A 12,338-nucleotide genomic window follows, 5' to 3' on the forward strand; every position below is an offset into this window, starting at 1 on the left:
GCGGAGCAAAGTAAAGGGACAATTCAAGAATAAACTGTTGCATATTTGAGCTTTGGTGAGGACAAATATACATCAGCATTTTTCTCTATCATACACTTCAGTCATTTCTATTACTAGGGTTTCATAGTGCCCTCACTCATCCCTCACCTATGAGAGAGAGACAAAGGTGATGAGTCACGACATCTCTAATACATGATCCCTACATAACCCTTTAATAGTGTATGGTACAATTATTCTTGTAATGCGCAAGTCACGTCATGGTACAACATTAATAAAGCAATTGATGATGATATATGTGTGTGAGTAGTGTTGAAAGATATGAGCAAGGGGATTGTCGCTTTTAAAAGGTCGATGCATGGTTACGCGGGGAGGGGGGGACACTTTTCTTCAGACTTTATGTTTGAGAGAGAGATATAGATAGATAGATAGATAGAGAAGCCCTTGCTCACTCCATGCATATATAAGTCCCCCAAACCTTGTTCATTTCTAGTGAAATACACTTCTCTTTGTTTCTCTCTCTCTCTCTATGTCACACACTCACACTCACACTCACACACCCTCCTCCATACATATAGAAGATGTTAAACCTCATTGATCTCCAATGAAGCATTTCTCTATCTCTGTCTCTCTCACATACATACATAAAATTACTTTGCATGGATAGAGGTTCTCCTACCAACTCCTCAGAGGTCACCGTCTGCTCTCGTTCAATTTTCCTTTATTTCTACTTTGTATTTATTTATTAGCTAGCACAATACCTTAGTCTTTGTGTACATTTATTTGTCTTTGTCCTTTTATTTCAATTGTTCTCATCAATCAATTCCTCATAAGTAATCTCCTTAAACTTCACACACACACATGTATACATGTCATACATTGATATTTCTCATTTAGTATAGACATTAGTTTAACCAAAAACTCAATGTCTATGAAAACACTATTTGAGTATTACAAACATGTATATTGAACGAGGGTAGCCGGTGATATTTTGAAAAGTCGATGAGAGAACTTCTATCATGTGCAAAAAGCCAACAAAAAGAAAACTTATCGATGCTCGGATAGTCCAAGTTCTTGTGGTATAATGGTAATATTGGTATTTAAAACATCATTTATCAAATTATATCCAACATTTTTCACTTTATTTCCTAAAAATTATAACAAATTTTTAATTAGTCTTGATTATGATGTCCTATAAACTTATTACCAAAACAAAGATATAAGCAATGCAACTATGATGACTTTAGAGAAGTTCCGTAAAGAGTTTGGTGAGCATTTGCCTTAGTAGTTTGAAGGATTATGGAGTGTCAAACCTAGCAAAAGGTCGCAAATTTGAAGTTTGATCTATGTTGAGTAGATAGAAATATGTCCCTTGAGCCCAACTAGAAAACACAAAACAAATCAATGCATATCATTTAGTTCAAAATCTACTAATAGTTGAGAGTCACACAATCAATATTTAGATATTGGAAAGTGTTAATGGCACAATGTGTCAATGATAAGCAACATGTTTATGTTTATTGTGTAATTAGCAACATGTAGAAGATGGTGTGAAATTATTGCATTTTATAAATGGTACAAGATTCTTTAAAATATCCTTAGTAAAAAAAACTTTATAATTGTCCAAATGTTTATGCAAAAACATTGTCTTTATAAATCATATAATATACATTAGAGGTGCCCAATGGTCACAATCGACATTGGTGAATTATCTAGTAAGTTCAAATTGCTTGATATATTTACAAAGCTTTGAACACTATTAAGTTGATAATACATGTAATTAATCTTCACCATAGTCCAACAAGGAGTTTATGACAAGTTTCATTAATGTCAATATAAAATCCATTGCTTTCATTAACACTTCATATAGTGTATTCCACTTTCCTATTTTGTTTTCAAAGTAGGTTGACCGTCGGACTATGTTTTTATTCAAAAGTCTTAAGATTTTGACTTGGTTCTTATCAAATTATTGAAAAAAGGTAAAATATTGAGAACTTTTTTTTTACAATATTGATATACCTAAATAAGAAAGCTTATCGATTACAGTATGGCAATATATATGTGGTATTCTTTATATTACCCTTCAATTCAATTATCAAATGATTATGAAAAGTATTATGAAGTCTTTTTATTTTTTTCCCAAAAAGAAGCTACTTTCCCATTAGTTAGGATAGATTATTATAGAAAGAAAAATTCGGGAATCACCCTCCGATCGAGTTCAAGAATATGAGACTACGTACATATCCTTTCAAGTTGATTACTTAATGTAAATAGGTACCTATAGCTAAAAATGTGAACCATTTCTCGATTTGTGTGTGTCATCCTTGCGCAGGGGCCATGCTAATCTTCTCTGTATCATTCCAATTTTATCAGATGTCCTGATGGGACTATTATGAAGTTTTTTGTTTGATTGACCCACTCCAAATAGATGGCAAAGAAAAATAATACCTATACGTATGATTCTATGAAATGGCTTCTCTATTTTTTTCCAAAAAAAAGGAGCTACTTTCCCATTAGTTAGGAGAAATGGCTTCTCTATTTTTTTCCAAAAAAAAGGAGCTACTTTCCCATTAGTTAGGAGAAATGGCTTGTCTATTTATTATTAAGGTTTATCATGTCATATCGGTAAATATATACATATAAATATCAATGGATATTCATGTGAACAAGGCAGTGACCTTTAAGTAGGATTGCCTCATGGTTATATAAGCTAACAATGCATATTGATGTAATTATATGTTGTATTGAATTATCTCAAGGAATTCGGTAGGAAATGATAATCGGTACTTTAGTGCAATGCATGTGCCTCAAAAATGTGGTACGTGAACAACTTGATTAGTTTATATTTTGGTGGATGGGTGAGGGTATGGGGAAGTTGAAGTGATGAAGCTACTTCATTGAGAAAGAAATAGTAACTTGTAAGTTAATTTTATAGTAGAGAGAAATGGAGATTACTCATTATAATGTTGTTTTGATTTTAATTCCTAATTATCAAGCTCTCAAGAGACACCTAATGTCTTTGTGTCTTGACCATGTAGATGGATATCAACCTTGCCCTTGAGAATGCAAGATCATGTCAATTTCGGTGACATCAATACTTCGTATGAGTTAGAAATATAGCCATAGTTTGACTTTTATTAAGATGGAGCTCATTCTTCATCAATATATGTCTCTAATGATACAATATAACTAGGGCCTTCCTAACATAGAATGGCATGTATGTACCTTAGCATGACCATGATTGGAACATTTGATACTATTGCACCTTAGTATGAACATGATTAGAACACATGATACTATTTGTTCATGATACAATTCATCAATAATTAATAAATGTGCAATTGTGTGTACTAAGATGATGATCGAGTATAAAACATTTCTATTGTGGGGAGATGGTAATACGATCCTTATCGTGGTCTTCATCTAATGAATATCTAATAATATTCATCTGGCATAATGCTACTATATCATGATATGTATGTACATGATATTGTGATAGGGAAATGATCATTAATTGTAAGAGTGGAATAAATAAGGGTATCTCTATTAGAGCATCCAACTTCATGGTTAGAGAATGACCTATATTAATCAATGTGGTATATAACTTTACATCTTCAACGATGTCAATTGATCACTAGAGTGAGCAATGTTCATGAGTTTGAGCCCTGTCATGGTGCAACACTGAAAGCATTCTTCACTTTTAAATATAACAAATCTTGTAAAATATGACTAATTTAATACATATACAATCCATCATTAGCACTTCCAAAACTATTATGGTTGCATGTTGGCCTACATTATTTCCTCTTTGGTTTGTTCTATCCCCCTTTTTCCTAAGTTTGGTTGAGCTCGGTGTCTCTTGTTAGCGCCACAATCTCCACAATTGGTGTGCCGAGTGCTGGATTCTTAACAATGGGGAAAAGACAATTAATTGATTAAAAAACACTTACAAGATTCATTTGCCAAAAGCTACTTTGCAAGAATTGAACTTGCATCCTTTCTTTCAAATGAAGGGCTTTTGTGGTAAACCACTTACTTTTCTTTGGGAAGGATTGCACAAATCATCTTCACAACTTTCCTTTTTTTGCAGCCTCCTTGACGCCACACCTTCTTCACACTTGCGAGCTCCTCCGTTCTCTCTTTCCATGCCTTCTCCCACAATGGGAGAGGGGCTTTTATGGGGGGCCAAACCACCTCTTCTCCCTTTCCCACCCTCCTTAAGGTGGCTTGCACATGCAGTTGCAGTTTAAAAAAAATTGAAGTTACAAAATTATATTTTCCTCAAATTACAAAATTGACCTTATTTAATCTTGACCTCCCCCTCTCTGACATAACTACATTTTTATCCCTAACAATGTCGAACCTAACACTATCCTTCTAGAGATTGTATCTTGGGTTTTCGGTGTCCGATTCACGAATCGTAAAATCCTACACACTCCTTGACACAAGCTCCAGTTTCACATTGTTTTGATATCCTGAAGCCTCAACTTCATGATACCTTGTCCAATCAATGCAATGTTATTTGGTCATTTTTGGAAAAGCGAAAAGTTTTCAATCGAGGGTAAACCTATTTCACAATTGGGCAACCTAGGGATGCTAATTAAAGGGGTTCCCATTTCACTTGAGCCAAGCACGAATGTTGGCAAAACAAAAATCTTTTGTTACGAGGACATATATCGTATGTACATACATATCTTGGTGAACCATTTGAATTTTTTTCCCCCAGAAAAGATACTACATTAGTATTAGAAAATGCCATAAGGCTAAACATACATGATATACCACTGATCCCCTATGTTTTTCTAAATTCTAACCATCGGCTTAAATAAATACTTTGGTGTTGAGTAAAACCACTCCACCTTATCAAAAAGCTGTCTATAAAATATACCTATGTCCCAAATGGCATGAAACTCCAAACGCTTAAGCGTTGCTTGATGCGTATTACCTTTTATACTATCCAACAACCCTCTGAGATTATGCACAATCTCTATCCAAATTCCCGAAATTATTTGGCAAGTCTTTCAATCACATTTTGAAATACCTTCAAACATCGAGCCTTCCAAATATACCAAATTGTAATACTACTTACCAATTGCCATATTTGAGGTTTATCAGTTTGTATTTGTGGATTCAAAGGGATCAAATTTTTTACCATCAAACCATGTCTCATCACAATAGCATCTGCAACCTCCTCCTGTTCATATACCATAGGTTTATCATGTACAACTGCCCATAATATTGCATCCCATGTATAGACCACTCTAGGATATACTAGAGTTAATAATTTTATGATTCGTTTCCTTATGTCCAGATCAAAACCACAACTTCACAAACAATGTTTAGCAGTCTCTATTACATCTGTACAGAAAGGGCACATCTTGTCTACATTTCCTTTTCGCCACCCATTAGTTGGTATAGCATTATGAACCAACAACCATCGAAAACAAACAATTTTCCTACTCATCTTTATACCCCATGGCCATTTCCAAAAGTGTTTGAGATGTTGTGGAGAAAGTCCATTTCGTCTCCAAACAACATTTGCAGTTGGTTCTTTCCATGATCTAGCACCTAATATTTTCCTAACCAATCTTCACATAATATTGAAAGAAAGGTACGTATTTGATGTGATCTTGCACCCACACCTTCCAATATAGTTCTCCAAGATCCCAAGTTAATCTAGATATTGGTTTCCTTTCCATAATCCAAATCCTCTAAAAACAATTCACCTTTTGAGGATCTGGGTCTAAGACCCAATTTGATCCATCATTTGCAATCACCCGCACTTCTTTATGCAAACAAAACCTAAACAAATCATTTTCCTTAGGTGTAAAGATTAACCTACCATCATCTTGTACATCAAAACTCATACACGCTTGTTCCCCAATATAGGCTTTAACTCTAATTAAAACATCCAATGGAGGGAACCATTTGATTTTTCTCCAAATAGTTTCACAAATATAGTGATACCCTATTCAAATTTGGTTGGTCTCTCTTACATGTCCATTATGATATAATACTTGACTTTTTTCGAACATGTTTCACAATATTCTTGGTCGGAATTCGAGGTTACAATCACATGGTCTTAAACCATGGTAAAAAATGGGAACATGCCTTTGACTTATCTCGTTCATCAATATACAAGGTTCTTAGATCGCCATATTACTCATCTAAAGAGAGACCAAATACGTCATGATGTGTAGTTAGTATGTCACAAATAACCCATACCAAATACGTCATGATGTGTGAAGCTTTATAAGAGAGATAAGAGGGAAGAACAACAAAAGCTTTTAACACTTGGCTTTGCTAGATGTGAGTCTCATTTCAAGCATAGTCCATATTTTGATAGTTCTAAAATTGCATTCAAACTTGGACTTTAATTGCGTTGTGCACAATAAGGATCTTAAAAAACCTTAATAACGAAGTTGAGATTTGACTTCTTATAAACATACTTTGAGAATGTGGCGTAAGAGCCCTTGGCTTATATTCCTAATCAAACACAGTTAATTGGGAAATACAAGATACCCAATGATTCTTTTACGCGGCTCTAAATGATTTACCAACTTCCTTCAACATTTATAAAAGAAGGGGCACACATTCTGTCTTTGTGGAAGAAGAATTGTAACTCGAGGGAATAGGTTGCCTATTCGTATATTATGGAAGAAAGATAAAAAATGGATATTGAACCCACATCCAAATGATGTTAACAATCTCTATGATTTATGGGTCTATGAGACTAAGCCCATTGATCGCCTTTTGTGGCATCCTTGTGGGTGGAAATGGCAAATCAGATCAGCGCAAGGAATGTTAGGTAAACAGATCCCATTTTTTTAGTATTCGGTAAAAATGGGTAGAGGAATGCTAAGGAGAGGTGTGACTGTTACACCAATAGCTAGTAATTTTTGGAGATTTTGTAATGTAATAGATTCTTGGTTGAATGCTTATTGGAAATGGTTATGGGCCATGCAAATTCCTAAAAAGGTTGTGTTATTTATATGGTTGTTGACAAATTATGGCATTCATGTGAAGTCATGGATGCGAGGACATTGTCAGGATTTTAAAATGTGACAGTTATGGTTCTCCCATTGAATCGGTTTACCATGTTTTATGAATATGTCCTATTGCTGGAGCAGCTTGGAAAAGAATGTTGAGAATGTTATATCCTATTTATGGTAGGTAGGTGTACACATGGGGTTTTGTGAGATGGGGAAGATTGGCTAAAGAAATTCAAAACTATGAAAAGGAGTATGGTGATTTCTTTCTCCTCTCCGATGGAAGACATGTATTGGAGGTCTTTGATATTACATCAGTCTGTTGTTTGGAAGAGGATATGGTCTGTTTGGTCTACGATATCTTTTCAAGTCATTTGGATATTGTGGAAGGCTAGATGTAATTGTGTATTTCAGAAAGTTAAACAGAATGCAGTTGAGTTAGTCAAAGAGGTATGGTTAATGCCGTACACATTTTAAGAGGTCAATATGATGCAATAATTGGTGAGCCTGAGGTTGTGATTCGGAGACAACAACAATTTAGAGAAATTTGGAAAAACGATGAGGTCTTTGTCTCTTTTGGAGAAAGAATAAAGTGGAGATATGCTCCACCAAGATGGCTTTTTCCACCCCCCATCTTGGAACAACCTTCATGAGGGCTTTTGATACTTGACATGCTGGTTGATGTGGATATGAGGGTTGTAACATATTGTATGAACTCATTGTAGCCTTTCGACATCTTTCCATTAATACCAAGGTGAACCTTCTTTCAAAAAAAAAAAAGAGCAATGGCAGAAGCTCCAACAAAAGCATTAAGAGCAAAAGGCTATGCCTCTAGACCTTTGTCCAATCTTGAATTCTTGAGGTTTATAATGGACATCTAAGTAACTTCCTAATCTTGCCAACCTCATTTGATTTGCTTCCTTTGCACAAAATTATCAATTGATCTAAATTAGTATAATTCTTGTTTGACTTTGGAAGTACTATATTCAATGTGTTATAGGTCATCTATTTCAACTCCTAATGTACATTTTTTTCGTGAGCATTCTAGCTCCCAAGAAACAAAGATTCTTTAGTACTCTTATAAGAGTCTTGAGATGTTTTTTAGACAACTGCCACCTACGACACATAATGTTGTTCATTATGATGATCTCATACATGGTGTTATACATGTTTTTATTCCTTCGTATTAATCCAAACATGAGAAGATTGACCCTCAATATGAGGATTGTTAAGAATGGATACATTCATTACACTATGGCATTCTAGAGTAAGTCAGTCCCATTAGACATGAGTATGATGGACCATGGTGACTATGTATCAACTGTCACCGTTTGGATAAAGGCTTGGCATACCATCAAATTAGAATTTTTGGCAAATGATGTTTTGACATTAGTTACTTAGTCTGGGCATAGGAGTGATGGGTACAAATTCATCTTTCTCATATAGAGAAAGTGAAATTCTAGTATATCCTTTTTCACATTCAAAACTTTCTGCATTCCTTAGTTATATTGAATCATTCTAGAAATCTATTTGCAATAACTCACAATTGACTACGTTGTTTGGTAATTTCCTACAAGTCAACAAGACTTAATCTTACCTCAAAAACATCTGTCACAATCTCCTTCATCTAAATTTTCATATCCATTTGAGAGTAGGAAGTTTTCTTCTACTCATTATCCTTATTTAGTTCATGAATAAAACTATTTGAGACTTAGAATGCACAAGGATATAGGGAGATACTACCTTTATGGAAATCATTTTCGAGTAACTACGAACCAGTAGTCCTTTAAATATTATGTGTCCAATGGAACCTTGTGGGTTTTATGACCCAATGGGAACCCTCCACAATGATAACAGTCTGCTCAATTGTATTGAAAAGGTTTGTGTTCCAAATTTGTTTGAGGTCAAAAACATGATTTCGTTTTACACTCACAAACACATCTTGGAATACATCATAAACTTGACATTACTTATTAATGTGGCTAAATGTCACCATTGTCAAGTTATCAACAAGTTATGACGCTATTATTGATACTAGTGAGAGGTTCATAGAGATGAAGTTGAAAGGATCTTATTTCTGTTTAGTTATGTTGAGTGCAAACAATTAGAAATGTAATGGTTAAAAACTACGAGGTAGTTTGAGCTGCTTCGGTTTAGTATGTTGAGTGTGGTGTTGAAAACTTCATTACTGGCCAGTTGGATGGACTGTCTCTAGAAAACTCATTCTTAAATTCCAACGAAAATATTGCAGGAATTGATTGTCTTCATGACATAATTAGAAACTTTGATCGTGTTCCTTCAAACTTTTTTAATTGTGTTTAGAGTAAAAACTAACCGTTTACTAAAAACACTCCATGGATGATTGATCAAATTGGATAGGTAACCTGATGAACTTTTTATTTGTAATAAGACTCCTCACAAAGTCTTAATAGTTTTATGCAAGGCTTTAATTACCGTGATGTTCCCATGTGGAGAGTAGATTTTGAGTTGCAATCTCCTCAGTTGACTGCAATTCTGCTACACTTTTTCTTATGATAACCAAATTTGGCTCTTCATTGCACAGAATCTTGAGAGCCCATTATCACATACTCTCTTCGATCTTTATATAGGATATTGGGTGCTTGGGGATGATGCCTTATATATGTTTGATAACGTTGTGTTGATTTCCATCCCTTTTGAGAAATAACTAGGAAATCGACATGCTTTAAAGTTCTTTTTTGCAGACAAAGGTTTATCCATAAACCATGATAGAATGTTGATTATTCAATACCTCCATGGTACCATGGTACATGTATACGGAAGTATACCAGAGGAGCAACGACAGTTGCATTCAATTGTATATATAATATTGCATCCAAAGTGACTCTATAAATGTATTTGAGTATGGAGAACCATCCACAAACATTGGAACACAACATCTTTGAATTCCAAAGTGAAATGATGCCCTTTCAAATTAGACGAATCTGACATACTATTTACTTACTACAACATAATGAGATGAATCAACACATTTGAGATGAAAATGAACATGTATTTCAAACACATGTAGTGGAGGATAGGTTGAAAAATGGGAGGAAATCATGTACAACAAATTATCTCAGCATGAAAAAGGCACAAAAAGATGATGAGAATAGACAATAATAAATCATGAGGCATGCATATGACATTATCTTGCATTATTACCTTGCATTTGTATTGTCATCTTGTTTTAATATATACCCTAATTTTTTTGGGTTGAAAAATGCACAACAAATTATCTCAGCACTAAATGATGATAAGAATAGCCAAGAATAAATCACAAGGAGGCATGTATATTGCATTAACTTGCATTTGTATTCTCATATTGTTTTAATATATACGCGACTTTTTTTCTCTTGATCTTTTCCTTCAATATTGTTTGCAATATATTTGTTCCCTCAATTTCTTTTACATTTACATACATGGATTTGCATGTGCATGTTGTAAGCTAATGTGAGCCTTCCTCTTTCTTCTTTATTTTTTGATAGGTTTGATACATGGATTTGATCTAATATGTTGCTAATGCGAGTTTACAATGTTTAGAAAAGTGAATTTTGTTGACAAAGTTAGTAAACGTTTTTTGAAATATATTTATTTGGATCCAAAATTTTGCAATTTATTTGATTTGGTAATATGCTAAAAATAATAATTTAACATGTTCTGGTTGACATTATCGATTGTAGGAAAGTGGCTGGTTAAAGTTTTTAAATTCTGGTTAAGATCATAAGGAGTAGGAAAATTTCCGCTAGGGGCTACTAGGTAGAGACATTGCCCAACACTACGTATAATCCCCCTCTTTTTATAGCCCACCGCCACTTTATTACTTATAATACACATACTTATATAACCCCCCCATAGCCAACCTCCACTTCTTACTTATCAATCCTTTCCCAATCACTATTCCCCTCTTCGCTCTCCCCTCAGTAACTCTTATTCTCTCTCTCTCTCTTTTTATCGTAATTAGCTTACCCTAGTGGTAAGTCGATAACACTACAAGCATTGTGTCTTGGGTTCGAAACCCAATTTCCTCACCTCTCTATTATATACTTCATATCTCTATTTCACTAGATGCCACTGTGAAATGTAAGGGTTGAACCCATGACCACCTGGTCTCCATTGGGCAACCTTACCAACTGAGCTACATCCATCTGGGCTCTCTTTCTCTCTCTCTCTCTCTCTCTCTCTCTCTCTCTCTATATATATATATATATATATATGTATGTATGTATGTATGTATAGGAATGGGCTATTTGCCCCCCTAAAAAAAAAGAAAAAAAAAACTTTTTGGCCCCCTAAAAAAGAGAAAAACTTTTTGGCCACCCTATTTTGGCTTGATATTTTCCCCCACAGTAGCACTTGAAAGTGACTTTTCTATTGTCACTATGCTTATCCACCACAACAATTATATTTTGAGCACGGAAATGGTCCTTGATAAAACTGATTAGAGCCCCTCTCTCACTGAAGGTTCTATTGATAATTGAAGCCGAAGACAGTTGGGGAGACATGTTGTGAAGCCAAAATGGGGGGCAAAATAGCCAAAATGTTGAGAAGTACCAGAAATTTGGGGGGCAAAATAACCAAAATGTTGAGGACTACCAGAAATTTGGGGGCCAAAATAGCCAAATTGTTGAGAACGACCAAAAAATTGAGGGGCAAAATAGCCAAAATGTTGAGAACTACTAGAAATTTGGGGGGGGCAAATAGCAAAAATGGGGGGGCAAATAGCCCATTCCTATATATATATAATATATATATATATATATATATATACACTCATATTGTAAATGACCTTGGAAGTTGGCATTGTTGAGGTCTACCTAGAGCGAAACTAGTTTGCACGAGGTCTTTCTAATGAAAATTGCTTGAGCCATTTTCTAACTCGCTCTTCTCTTCTCCTTTCATCCGATTCTCTCCTTCTCTTTTACACTTGTTCACCTCTACTCTTACTCACCTTAGTTTCACGTTTACGCCATTTCTTTATTTCTTTTCTTACTCGTCGAACATCATCTCAATCGTCGTGCTAGTTCGCTTGCGCTCCTTGTCACGACCCGTCGGTCACTACAAGAAAACGTTTCCTTGGCATATACATACTACAATGGTACCCTTGTTGGGGGGTGGGGGGTAATCTTGAGAAATATGCAAAACATGAAAGCTTTAGAAAGAAAGAAAGAAAGATATATTAACGTCTTCTAAGGCCAAAATTAGAGTATTATGTAATTGGGGGAGGGGTATCTTCGGAAAAATATGGAAAACTTCTCTGTCTCTGTCTCTGTCTCTCTGTCTCTGTGTTTTCAGGAACAAAAGCCTGACAGAACAGACCAGCGCAGATCTCTC

At 34.9% G+C, this 12,338-nt stretch overlaps 1 non-coding gene across 1 annotated transcript; it reads right to left on the minus strand.

Moving 5' to 3' along the window:
• Nucleotides 1-2,283: 2,283 nt before the first annotated feature.
• On the minus strand, nt 2,284-2,385 carry LOC147861676 (U6 spliceosomal RNA). Its single transcript, XR_015530064.1, has one exon. It is a non-coding gene; the product is annotated as a U6 spliceosomal RNA (small nuclear RNA).
• Between the last annotated feature and the right edge of the window lie 9,953 nt (nt 2,386-12,338).

Source organism: Azolla caroliniana, unplaced genomic scaffold (assembly GCF_043228905.1).
Source record: "Azolla caroliniana isolate FFs.n. ecotype wild unplaced genomic scaffold, voAzoCaro1.0.p SCAF_7, whole genome shotgun sequence".
Classification (NCBI taxonomy): Eukaryota; Viridiplantae; Streptophyta; class Polypodiopsida; order Salviniales; family Salviniaceae; genus Azolla; species Azolla caroliniana.